Source organism: Phyllobates terribilis, unplaced genomic scaffold (genome assembly GCF_046119375.1).
Source record: "Phyllobates terribilis strain yellow unplaced genomic scaffold, ASM4611937v1 Scaffold_94__1_contigs__length_6153435, whole genome shotgun sequence".
Taxonomy (NCBI): Eukaryota; Metazoa; Chordata; class Amphibia; order Anura; family Dendrobatidae; genus Phyllobates; species Phyllobates terribilis.
In genome coordinates, this window is record NW_027362854.1 from 676,263 (window position 1) to 689,255 (window position 12,993).

At 44.2% G+C, this 12,993-nt stretch overlaps 6 non-coding genes and 1 pseudogene across 6 annotated transcripts; all 7 read left to right on the plus strand.

Moving 5' to 3' along the window:
- The first annotated feature begins 1,069 nt into the window (after positions 1-1,069).
- Positions 1,070-1,270, plus strand: LOC141197988 (U2 spliceosomal RNA; annotated as a pseudogene).
- Positions 1,271-2,379: 1,109 nt separating this feature from the next.
- Positions 2,380-2,570, plus strand: LOC141198166 (U2 spliceosomal RNA). The gene has a single exon (XR_012270126.1). It is a non-coding gene; the product is annotated as a U2 spliceosomal RNA (small nuclear RNA).
- A 1,109-nt stretch (positions 2,571-3,679) lies between these two features.
- LOC141198168 (U2 spliceosomal RNA) lies at positions 3,680-3,870 on the plus strand. Its single transcript, XR_012270128.1, has one exon. It is a non-coding gene; the product is annotated as a U2 spliceosomal RNA (small nuclear RNA).
- Positions 3,871-4,979: 1,109 nt separating this feature from the next.
- LOC141198169 (U2 spliceosomal RNA) lies at positions 4,980-5,170 on the plus strand. Its single transcript, XR_012270129.1, has one exon. It is a non-coding gene; the product is annotated as a U2 spliceosomal RNA (small nuclear RNA).
- A 1,109-nt stretch (positions 5,171-6,279) lies between these two features.
- LOC141198170 (U2 spliceosomal RNA) lies at positions 6,280-6,470 on the plus strand. The gene has a single exon (XR_012270130.1). It is a non-coding gene; the product is annotated as a U2 spliceosomal RNA (small nuclear RNA).
- A 1,109-nt stretch (positions 6,471-7,579) lies between these two features.
- Positions 7,580-7,770, plus strand: LOC141198171 (U2 spliceosomal RNA). Its single transcript, XR_012270131.1, has one exon. It is a non-coding gene; the product is annotated as a U2 spliceosomal RNA (small nuclear RNA).
- A 1,109-nt stretch (positions 7,771-8,879) lies between these two features.
- LOC141198172 (U2 spliceosomal RNA) lies at positions 8,880-9,070 on the plus strand. Its single transcript, XR_012270132.1, has one exon. It is a non-coding gene; the product is annotated as a U2 spliceosomal RNA (small nuclear RNA).
- The last annotated feature ends 3,923 nt before the right edge of the window (positions 9,071-12,993 follow it).

Consider the following 12,993-nt stretch of genomic DNA (forward strand, 5'->3'; position numbering starts at 1 on the left):
ATTTTATTTGTTTTTTTGTGGAACTCGAAAATGGAGAGAGCTAGGAGAGAAATTTTGGTTAAAAGAGTGGAAAAAGGTGGTTTGGGTTTTCCGAATTTGGACGTGTTTTTTGGTGTGAATATCGTTGTGTTTGTTTTGAAAGTGATTAGGGCGGATGGAAAGTTTTCATCTATGTGTAGGTATTTATTTGGAGCGTATTTGTTTCGTTTAAAGTGGCAAGAAAGGGATTTGCGATGTCCGATTGCTTTTGAGGTGCCTGTATGGTATGTGTGGGTTTATAAGTTTTTGGTGAGGTATGAACTGTGTGATGCAGATGTGAGATTGCTGGAGAATAAGAAGGCTGTGTATAGGATGATTGAATGTAGAGAGGTAGAATGTGGAATAAATATGGTTAGGGGTGGTGATGTGCAGAAGGTTTGGAAGAAAGTGCGGATGAGTGGTATGACCAACAAACAGAGTGAAGTTGTGTGGCAGTCTTTACATGGAGTATTACCTGTGAGAGAATTTCAGAGGAATAGAGGTTTGGTGAGGAGTGAAATGTGTCCAAGAAATGGCTGTGGTGGAAGGGAAAGTGTGTTGCATGTTTTTTGGAATTGCCAGTATGCTAGAGATGTGATTGGGAGAATGGGGCCTTTGTGTAAAGAATTGTGTGGTGTGAATTTGTTGTCTTTTGAGTTGTTTATGTTTGGTTTGGGAATATGTGATGGGACGAAGGAAAGAGTCTTGTGGTTGATGCTTGCATGTATAAAGGAAGTGTTATGGGATCTGAGGAATGTGTATGTGTTTAAAAGGAAGGAAATTGCTGTAAAGGATAGTGTGAAGGTGATTTTGGGGAAGATGTATGTGTGTTTCCTATGGGACAAAAAGAGGAGAGGGGAAGTGGATGCGGAGGGAATATGGAAAGTTAAAAAGTGGAGATATATTGTTAGTACCTCTTGATTTTTGTTATTGTTGTTTTGAAATATGAAATAAATATTTCCGATGATGATGGGGACAGCAAATTGCGTATTGGATTTGACGCAGCTGTTTTGATGGAATTTTCCTTTGTCTGGTTTCCATAGACTGTGGAATTTCCTCGTCTGAGGAGAAAAAAAAAAAAAAAAAAAAAAAAAAAAAATCTGTTCTTATCAGTTTAATATCTGATACGTCCCCTATCTGGGGACCATATATTAAATGGATTTTTAGAACAGGGAGATGGAAAAAGAGCTTGCTCTGTCCACTCCACGCATTGACCTGGTATTGAAGTATCTCCAGGACCGGTGCACCCCTTCTTTAATGCAGTTTCTAAAATCAGAAAGTATTGAATTCAATGTTTTTTGTTCATTTTGCTTGTTTGTCGGATTTTGGGATGGACTCTTTGGCTTTGCTTTTCTTCTCCTCATTGGATTTTTCATGTTCAAAGTTGCAGAAGCCAGATGACAAGCTCATTTTGGTTCAACTTCAGCAACTGTGCATTGCATTGCCATGTAATGTAACGCAATGCTATCTTTCTAGCTCTCCCTCTTTACTTCCTTTTGGATAAACAGACATATTAGGCAAGCATTTTGGAGCTGTCACCTAAATAACTACAGGTGGTGAGATAAGCTGCACAATATAATTGACCTTTCAGTATATTGTTGCACACACACCATCTATTTAGCAAATGCCCTTGTTATCAACAGCAGCCTTTTAAACTCACCTGAGCTAACAGGTATGTGCGCTGGTTACTCTGCTGCGCTTAAAATTTCTTTTTTGGTTTGCTACAATGCCTTTTCTGAAACGTTGTCTCCCTCTGCTGGAACACTGACTTCTTTCAATTAATGCCTGCAGACTATAAAAGAGAACCCAACCCAAAAAGTTTGGTTGATTAGTCTGTGGCATTCTGTTAAACTGTTGCTTATGGCGGTCTCTGTGAGCTTCTCAGCGACATTCAGCCAGCCAGGTATCCTGCCTGCAGTAGATGGAATGTGGCAATGGAACGCTGGCTGCGCGTGTCATAATAGGCTCTGAGCCTTTATATACCTGCGCAAAGCAGCAGCCACCTTCAGTCTGCTGCTGGACAGCCAGCAGCAGCAGGAGAGGTAAGTAATCAGCAGCCCTCCTGCTAAGGGTAGACAGCTGCTCGTTCCACCCCACCCCCCGCCTTAATTGGTTCTCCTCCCTTCCAACGGTGTTGAGGCGGGTGGGAACAGCAGGGGGTGAGGGTGCTGTGTTTAAAGAGGTGGAGTTATGCAGATCTAAAACGCGTGGATTGCAGCAGCAGCAAGCCGAAAAGTGCAGGCATGTAAGGGATCTAGAGGTTGACAACATGTCTTCTTAACGGGAGTCCAGGAGCTCATCTCCACAAATGGACTCTTCAGGATCCTTGGGTGGCTCCGTAGTTCGAAACCAATTCTGGTTATCGCTTCTCGGCCTTTTGGCTAAGATCAAGTGTAGTATCTGTTCTTATCAGTTTAATATCTGATACGTCCCCTATCTGGGGACCATATATTAAATGGATTTTTAGAACAGGGAGATGGAAAAAGAGCTTGCTCTGTCCACTCCACGCATTGACCTGGTATTGCAGTATCTCCAGGACCGGTGCACCCCTTCTTTAATGCAGTTTCTAAAATCAGAAAGTATTGAATTCAATGTTTTTTGTTCATTTTGCTTGTTTGTCGGATTTTGGGATGGACTCTTTGGCTTTGCTTTTCTTCTCCTCATTGGATTTTTCATGTTCAAAGTTGCAGAAGCCAGATGACAAGCTCATTTTGGTTCAACTTCAGCAACTGTGCATTGCATTGCCATGTAATGTAACGCAATGCTATCTTTCTAGCTCTCCCTCTTTACTTCCTTTTGGATAAACAGACATATTAGGCAAGCATTTTGGAGCTTTCACCTAAATAACTACAGGTGGTGAGATAAGCTGCACAATATAATTGACCTTTCAGTATATTGTTGCACACACACCATCTATTTAGCAAATGCCCTTGTTATCAACAGCAGCCTTTTAAACTCACCTGAGCTAACAGGTATGTGCGCTGGTTACTCTGCTGCGCTTAAAATTTCTTTTTTGGTTTGCTACAATGCCTTTTCTGAAACGTTGTCTCCCTCTGCTGGAACACTGACTTCTTTCAATTAATGCCTGCAGACTATAAAAGAGAACCCAACCCAAAAAGTTTGGTTGATTAGTCTGTGGCATTCTGTTAAACTGTTGCTTATGGCGGTCTCTGTGAGCTTCTCAGCGACATTCAGCCAGCCAGGTATCCTGCCTGCAGTAGATGGAATGTGGCAATGGAACGCTGGCTGCGCGTGTCATAATAGGCTCTGAGCCTTTATATACCTGCGCACAGCAGCAGCCACCTTCAGTCTGCTGCTGGACAGCCAGCAGCAGCAGGAGAGGTAAGTAATCAGCAGCCCTCCTGCTAAGGGTAGACAGCTGCTCGTTCCACCCCACCCCCCGCCTTAATTGGTTCTCCTCCCTTCCAACGGTGTTGAGGCGGGTGGGAACAGCAGGGGGTGAGGGTGCTGTGTTTAAAGAGGTGGAGTTATGCAGATCTAAAACGCGTGGATTGCAGCAGCAGCAAGCCGAAAAGTGCAGGCATGTAAGGGATCTAGAGGTTGACAACATGTCTTCTTAACGGGAGTCCAGGAGCTCATCTCCACAAATGGACTCTTCAGGATCCTTGGGTGGCTCCGTAGTTCGAAAACAATTCTGGTTATCGCTTCTCGGCCTTTTGGCTAAGATCAAGTGTAGTATCTGTTCTTATCAGTTTAATATCTGATACGTCCCCTATCTGGGGACCATATATTAAATGGATTTTTAGAACAGGGAGATGGAAAAAGAGCTTGCTCTGTCCACTCCACGCATTGACCTGGTATTGCAGTATCTCCAGGACCGGTGCACCCCTTCTTTAATGCAGTTTCTAAAATCAGAAAGTATTGAATTCAATGTTTTTTGTTCATTTTGCTTGTTTGTCGGATTTTGGGATGGACTCTTTGGCTTTGCTATTCTTCTCCTCATTGGATTTTTCATGTTCAAAGTTGCAGAAGCCAGATGACAAGCTCATTTTGGTTCAACTTCAGCAACTGTGCATTGCATTGCCATGTAATGTAACGCAATGCTATCTTTCTAGCTCTCCCTCTTTACTTCCTTTTGGATAAACAGACATATTAGGCAAGCATTTTGGAGCTTTCACCTAAATAACTACAGGTGGTGAGATAAGCTGCACAATATAATTGACCTTTCAGTATATTGTTGCACACACACCATCTATTTAGCAAATGCCCTTGTTATCAACAGCAGCCTTTTAAACTCACCTGAGCTAACAGGTATGTGCGCTGGTTACTCTGCTGCGCTTAAAATTTCTTTTTTGGTTTGCTACAATGCCTTTTCTGAAACGTTGTCTCCCTCTGCTGGAACACTGACTTCTTTCAATTAATGCCTGCAAACTATAAAAGAGAACCCAACCCAAAAAGTTTGGTTGATTAGTCTGTGGCATTCTGTTAAACTGTTGCTTATGGCGGTCTCTGTGAGCTTCTCAGCGACATTCAGCCAGCCAGGTATCCTGCCTGCAGCAGATGGAATGTGGCAATGGAACGCTGGCTGCGCGTGTCATAATAGGCTCTGAGCCTTTATATACCTGCGCACAGCAGCAGCCACCTTCAGTCTGCTGCTGGACAGCCAGCAGCAGCAGGAGAGGTAAGTAATCAGCAGCCCTCCTGCTAAGGGTAGACAGCTGCTCGTTCCACCCCACCCCCCGCCTTAATTGGTTCTCCTCCCTTCCAACGGTGTTGAGGCGGGTGGGAACAGCAGGGGGTGAGGGTGCTGTGTTTAAAGAGGTGGAGTTATGCAGATCTAAAACGCGTGGATTGCAGCAGCAGCAAGCCGAAAAGTGCAGGCATGTAAGGGATCTAGAGGTTGACAACATGTCTTCTTAACGGGAGTCCAGGAGCTCATCTCCACAAATGGACTCTTCAGGATCCTTGGGTGGCTCCGTAGTTCGAAACCAATTCTGGTTATCGCTTCTCGGCCTTTTGGCTAAGATCAAGTGTAGTATCTGTTCTTATCAGTTTAATATCTGATACGTCCCCTATCTGGGGACCATATATTAAATGGATTTTTAGAACAGGGAGATGGAAAAAGAGCTTGCTCTGTCCACTCCACGCATTGACCTGGTATTGCAGTATCTCCAGGACCGGTGCACCCCTTCTTTAATGCAGTTTCTAAAATCAGAAAGTATTGAATTCAATGTTTTTTGTTCATTTTGCTTGTTTGTCGGATTTTGGGATGGACTCTTTGGCTTTGCTATTCTTCTCCTCATTGGATTTTTCATGTTCAAAGTTGCAGAAGCCAGATGACAAGCTCATTTTGGTTCAACTTCAGCAACTGTGCATTGCATTGCCATGTAATGTAACGCAATGCTATCTTTCTAGCTCTCCCTCTTTACTTCCTTTTGGATAAACAGACATATTAGGCAAGCATTTTGGAGCTTTCACCTAAATAACTACAGGTGGTGAGATAAGCTGCACAATATAATTGACCTTTCAGTATATTGTTGCACACACACCATCTATTTAGCAAATGCCCTTGTTATCAACAGCAGCCTTTTAAACTCACCTGAGCTAACAGGTATGTGCGCTGGTTACTCTGCTGCGCTTAAAATTTCTTTTTTGGTTTGCTACAATGCCTTTTCTGAAACGTTGTCTCCCTCTGCTGGAACACTGACTTCTTTCAATTAATGCCTGCAGACTATAAAAGAGAACCCAACCCAAAAAGTTTGGTTGATTAGTCTGTGGCATTCTGTTAAACTGTTGCTTATGGCGGTCTCTGTGAGCTTCTCAGCGACATTCAGCCAGCCAGGTATCCTGCCTGCAGCAGATGGAATGTGGCAATGGAACGCTGGCTGCGCGTGTCGTAATAGGCTCTGAGCCTTTATATACCTGCGCACAGCAGCAGCCACCTTCAGTCTGCTGCTGGACAGCCAGCAGCAGCAGGAGAGGTAAGTAATCAGCAGCCCTCCTGCTAAGGGTAGACAGCTGCTCGTTCCACCCCACCCCCCGCCTTAATTGGTTCTCCTCCCTTCCAACGGTGTTGAGGCGGGTGGGAACAGCAGGGGGTGAGGGTGCTGTGTTTAAAGAGGTGGAGTTATGCAGATCTAAAACGCGTGGATTGCAGCAGCAGCAAGCCGAAAAGTGCAGGCATGTAAGGGATCTAGAGGTTGACAACATGTCTTCTTAACGGGAGTCCAGGAGCTCATCTCCACAAATGGACTCTTCAGGATCCTTGGGTGGCTCCGTAGTTCGAAAACAATTCTGGTTATCGCTTCTCGGCCTTTTGGCTAAGATCAAGTGTAGTATCTGTTCTTATCAGTTTAATATCTGATACGTCCCCTATCTGGGGACCATATATTAAATGGATTTTTAGAACAGGGAGATGGAAAAAGAGCTTGCTCTGTCCACTCCACGCATTGACCTGGTATTGCAGTATCTCCAGGACCGGTGCACCCCTTCTTTAATGCAGTTTCTAAAATCAGAAAGTATTGAATTCAATGTTTTTTGTTCATTTTGCTTGTTTGTCGGATTTTGGGATGGACTCTTTGGCTTTGCTATTCTTCTCCTCATTGGATTTTTCATGTTCAAAGTTGCAGAAGCCAGATGACAAGCTCATTTTGGTTCAACTTCAGCAACTGTGCATTGCATTGCCATGTAATGTAATGCAATGCTATCTTTCTAGCTCTCCCTCTTTACTTCCTTTTGGATAAACAGACATATTAGGCAAGCATTTTGGAGCTTTCACCTAAATAACTACAGGTGGTGAGATAAGCTGCACAATATAATTGACCTTTCAGTATATTGTTGCACACACACCATCTATTTAGCAAATGCCCTTGTTATCAACAGCAGCCTTTTAAACTCACCTGAGCTAACAGGTATGTGCGCTGGTTACTCTGCTGCGCTTAAAATTTCTTTTTTGGTTTGCTACAATGCCTTTTCTGAAACGTTGTCTCCCTCTGCTGGAACACTGACTTCTTTCAATTAATGCCTGCAGACTATAAAAGAGAACCCAACCCAAAAAGTTTGGTTGATTAGTCTGTGGCATTCTGTTAAACTGTTGCTTATGGCGGTCTCTGTGAGCTTCTCAGCGACATTCAGCCAGCCAGGTATCCTGCCTGCAGCAGATGGAATGTGGCAATGGAACGCTGGCTGCGCGTGTCGTAATAGGCTCTGAGCCTTTATATACCTGCGCACAGCAGCAGCCACCTTCAGTCTGCTGCTGGACAGCCAGCAGCAGCAGGAGAGGTAAGTAATCAGCAGCCCTCCTGCTAAGGGTAGACAGCTGCTCGTTCCACCCCACCCCCCGCCTTAATTGGTTCTCCTCCCTTCCAACGGTGTTGAGGCGGGTGGGAACAGCAGGGGGTGAGGGTGCTGTGTTTAAAGAGGTGGAGTTATGCAGATCTAAAACGCGTGGATTGCAGCAGCAGCAAGCCGAAAAGTGCAGGCATGTAAGGGATCTAGAGGTTGACAACATGTCTTCTTAACGGGAGTCCAGGAGCTCATCTCCACAAATGGACTCTTCAGGATCCTTGGGTGGCTCCGTAGTTCGAAAACAATTCTGGTTATCGCTTCTCGGCCTTTTGGCTAAGATCAAGTGTAGTATCTGTTCTTATCAGTTTAATATCTGATACGTCCCCTATCTGGGGACCATATATTAAATGGATTTTTAGAACAGGGAGATGGAAAAAGAGCTTGCTCTGTCCACTCCACGCATTGACCTGGTATTGCAGTATCTCCAGGACCGGTGCACCCCTTCTTTAATGCAGTTTCTAAAATCAGAAAGTATTGAATTCAATGTTTTTTGTTCATTTTGCTTGTTTGTCGGATTTTGGGATGGACTCTTTGGCTTTGCTATTCTTCTCCTCATTGGATTTTTCATGTTCAAAGTTGCAGAAGCCAGATGACAAGCTCATTTTGGTTCAACTTCAGCAACTGTGCATTGCATTGCCATGTAATGTAATGCAATGCTATCTTTCTAGCTCTCCCTCTTTACTTCCTTTTGGATAAACAGACATATTAGGCAAGCATTTTGGAGCTTTCACCTAAATAACTACAGGTGGTGAGATAAGCTGCACAATATAATTGACCTTTCAGTATATTGTTGCACACACACCATCTATTTAGCAAATGCCCTTGTTATCAACAGCAGCCTTTTAAACTCACCTGAGCTAACAGGTATGTGCGCTGGTTACTCTGCTGCGCTTAAAATTTCTTTTTTGGTTTGCTACAATGCCTTTTCTGAAACGTTGTCTCCCTCTGCTGGAACACTGACTTCTTTCAATTAATGCCTGCAGACTATAAAAGAGAACCCAACCCAAAAAGTTTGGTTGATTAGTCTGTGGCATTCTGTTAAACTGTTGCTTATGGCGGTCTCTGTGAGCTTCTCAGCGACATTCAGCCAACCAGGTATCCTGCCTGCAGTAGATGGAATGTGGCAATGGAACGCTGGCTGCGCGTGTCATAATAGGCTCTGAGCCTTTATATACCTGCGCACAGCAGCAGCCACCTTCAGTCTGCTGCTGGACAGCCAGCAGCAGCAGGAGAGGTAAGTAATCATCAGCCCTCCTGCTAAGGGTAGACAGCTGCTCGTTCCACCCCACCCCCCGCCTTAATTGGTTCTCCTCCCTTCCAACGGTGTTGAGGCGGGTGGGAACAGCAGGGGGTGAGGGTGCTGTGTTTAAAGAGGTGGAGTTATGCAGATCTAAAACGCGTGGATTGCAGCAGCAGCAAGCCGAAAAGTGCAGGCATGTAAGGGATCTAGAGGTTGACAACATGTCTTCTTAACGGGAGTCCAGGAGCTCATCTCCACAAATGGACTCTTCAGGATCCTTGGGTGGCTCCGTAGTTCGAAACCAATTCTGGTTATCGCTTCTCGGCCTTTTGGCTAAGATCAAGTGTAGTATCTGTTCTTATCAGTTTAATATCTGATACGTCCCCTATCTGGGGACCATATATTAAATGGATTTTTAGAACAGGGAGATGGAAAAAGAGCTTGCTCTGTCCACTCCACGCATTGACCTGGTATTGCAGTATCTCCAGGACCGGTGCACCCCTTCTTTAATGCAGTTTCTAAAATCAGAAAGTATTGAATTCAATGTTTTTTGTTCATTTTGCTTGTTTGTCGGATTTTGGGATGGACTCTTTGGCTTTGCTATTCTTCTCCTCATTGGATTTTTCATGTTCAAAGTTGCAGAAGCCAGATGACAAGCTCATTTTGGTTCAACTTCAACAACTGTGCATTGCATTGCCATGTAATGTAACGCAATGCTATCTTTCTAGCTCTCCCTCTTTACTTCCTTTTGGATAAACAGACATATTAGGCAAGCATTTTGGAGCTTTCACCTAAATAACTACAGGTGGTGAGATAAGCTGCACAATATAATTGACCTTTCAGTATATTGTTGCACACACACCATCTATTTAGCAAATGCCCTTGTTATCAACAGCAGCCTTTTAAACTCACCTGAGCTAACAGGTATGTGCGCTGGTTACTCTGCTGCACTTAAAATTTCTTTTTTGGTTTGCTACAATGCCTTTTCTGAAACGTTGTCTCCCTCTGCTGGAACACTGACTTCTTTCAATTAATGCCTGCAGACTATAAAAGAGAACCCAACCCAAAAAGTTTGGTTGATTAGTCTGTGGCATTCTGTTAAACTGTTGCTTATGGCGGTCTCTGTGAGCTTCTCAGCGACATTCAGCCAGCCAGGTATCCTGCCTGCAGCAGATGGAATGTGGCAATGGAACGCTGGCTGCGCGTGTCATAATAGGCTCTGAGCCTTTATATACCTGTGCACAGCAGCAGCCACCTTCAGTCTGCTGCTGGACAGCCAGCAGCAGCAGCAGCAGGAGAGGTATGTAATCAGGAGCCCTCCTGCTAAGGGTAGACAGCTGCTCGTTCCACCCCACCCCCCGCCTTAATTGGTTCTCCTCCCTTCCAACGGTGTTGAGGCGGGTGGGAACAGCAGGGGGTGAAGGTGCTGTGTTTAAAGAGGTGGAGTTATGCAGATCTAAAACGCGTGGATTGCAGCAGCAGCAAGCCGAAAAGTGCAGGCATGTAAGGGATCTAGAGGTTGACAACATGTCTTCTTAACGGGAGTCCAGGAGCTCATCTCCACAAATGGACTTTTCAGGATCCTTGGGTGGCTCCGTAGTTTGAAACCAATTCTGGTTATCGCTTCTCGGCCTTTTGGCTGCGATCGTATGACTGTACCTTGATTGGTGCGAGTCTCCTGGAGGAATCCGGACCCTTTTGTGGAGGATTTTCTGCTTTTTCCTGTGGTATTCCATACCGACAGAATCCAAGATGTCTTTTGTGAAGAACACCATCCGTTTGTCCGTGGATCCATCTGACCAGAACAAGAACAACGTGGTTTTCATTGTCCAAGACATCGTTGAAGGCAAAGCTGGAGCAAGACGTTCTGAGATCTTCAGTGTCAACGAATTTTCACGTCAAGGTAATTATGACGTTACCTTTATGGACCAGGATGTTTGCCTTAATGTCTTTGAATGGCTCCGTGGTCACTCTAGTGACCCCTGCTTGGAAGGAGTTAGATGGGAACCTTTGTTTGGTCTGCAAGAAAAGGAGGTGACTGTGACTGTCTATAACCCTTTTACAGACCCTGAGCTGCTGGAGTGCTTCCTCTCTCGCTATTGTGAATATGTGCGGAAGGGAGTGAAGCAAGTCAATTGTCTAGGAATCTTTAACTGTCAGTATAAATTCCGTGTGAAATTGAAAAGGGATCCTGACAGTGTGGGGGGCTTTAGACACCCTCCATCAAATTTTTCCGTTGCAGGCCATAGAGGTTTCCTCTTTTACCCAGGCCAGCCCATGTTTTGCCGTAGATGCTTTTCTTTCGGACATACCATGGTAACATGCCTTAAAGGGCAGTGTTGCCGAAATTGCAGAAAGGAGGGGCATATGGCCAACCAGTGTCCAGAGGCCAAGTCCTGTGATGTCTGTGGGAGTAGTGATCACATGTATAAGGACTGTCCTATGAGTGCACCTAGACGTTCTGATAAAGAACAGAAGGAGGAGGAGCTGGAGAGGAGGCAGATGGCAAGCGCACTGAAAGTGCTGGAAAGATTGGAGAGGGAGGAGAGAGAGGGAAGGAGGCGGGAAACTGGTAGAGCCTCTCCCTCTACGACGCCAGAGGAGGTGTCCCTGAGACCATGTTCTTCTTCTGCTGAAGAAATGAGGAAGAAGCGGAGGGAAGAAAAGGAGTTCTGGAGGGAAGTGGCAAAGGTGGAGAAAAAGGCAGTGTCTGCGAGAATATCTAGGAAAGTGGTGGAAGCAGAGCTGCCTGAGATGATGACTTTTGGAGAGGCAATGGACGCAACAGGATGTGAAGTGCAAATCTCGGAACCCGACAGTCCTGAACACCCTTCGGGTCCTGAAAACATTGAAGATTTTTCTTCGGAGGATGATAGGGGTGCAAAGAAGAGTCGTAGGGAGGATGGTGGGGGCAGTGATGATGCAGATTTTAGTGAGCCTCAGAGGAAGATCAGAACTGCCAGAATGAGGAGTGTGGCTGGTGAAGCCAGCGGGTCGGAAACCAGCTGTTCTGTTCTGATGGCGGAGGAGGATAGTGGTGGTGCTGGATAGTGTCACCATATAATATTGTAAATGTTTTTTCTTTTTGTCCTCTTGTGAGCTTTGGTTTAGGCCAAAGGCTATTTCTTTGTGTAATTGGTGAAGGAGTAGAAGTATTATGGGATTTACCATAGTGTCCCAAAACGTAAGAGTGTTTAAAAGTAAAGTAAGAAGAGCTGCTATTTTTGAGTTTTTAGCTATGCAAAATGCATCTATTTTTTGTTTACAAGAATGTGGGGTAGTGGATGGTGTGAAAGGGGATGAATGGTCTTATGGAGCGTCTGTGTGGTCGGGGAGTGCATGTAATAAGAATGATGGTGTGGGTATTTTGGTTAAAGGAAGGGAGGTTGTTTTGAGTGATTATTTGGTTATTGAGGTGGGGAGATGTATCCTTGCTAATTTTGTATACAAGAATGTAAAGTTTTGTGTTATTAATGTTTATGCGCCAGTTGAAAAAAATGAGCGCAAAAATTTATTTGAAAAAATTAAGCTTTTTGTTCCAGGAAGAATACCTGTGGTAATTGTGGGTGATATGAACTGTGATGTGGGGAGAGTGAATGTGGATGTGTCTGGGAAAGCATTATTGGAGTTAGTGAATGATTTTGGGTTGTGTGATATGCAGCGCGTGTGTAACATGAATCCTTTGTTGAACACTTTCTTTTCTGAGAGTGGTAGGGTACAATCCAGATTGGATTATTGTTTTATTTCTAAAAATATGGTTTCTGTTAATTATAGGCAGGAAAACGTTCTTTTTTCAGATCATGTGTGTATGTTGTGTGAGTTGGATATAAAAGTTGATGGAGTGTTTGGGAGAGGATTGTGGAAGTTAAATGTTAAACTGTTAGAGAATGAAGATGTGAGAAAGGAGTATGAAAGGCGGTATGAAGAATGGTGTAAGCATAAAAATGAGTTTGGGAATGTTTGTGAGTGGTGGGACTGGGTGAAGAAACAAACAAAAATGTTCTTTAAAAATTTAGGATACAAGTATGCAGCAATTAAAAGAGAGAGTTTTGTTAAACTGAACGCGCGGTTGAGCGTTTTGTATAAGTTAAGGGAAGGAGGAGTTGAGGTGGAGGAGGATATTTTAGAGGTAAAAAAGGAGATTAGTGAGTTTTTGTTGGAGAGAGGGAGAAGCATAGTGTTTAGGGCAAAGATTGATAAGATGGAGCAGGATGAGAAATGTTCTCGGTTTTTCTTTAAAAAAGTTTTTGGAAAGAAACAGAGTATGAGCGTGGTGTATGGAGCAGATGGAAGTGAGGTGAGTGGAGAGGATATGTGTGAAGAGGTGGCTAAGTTTTATGAGGATCTGTATGCAGTGAAACAGAGGGATGAATGTTTGGAGAATGATGTTTTGAGTGTGTTAGAGAGTAAGTTGAGTGAAGCAGAAA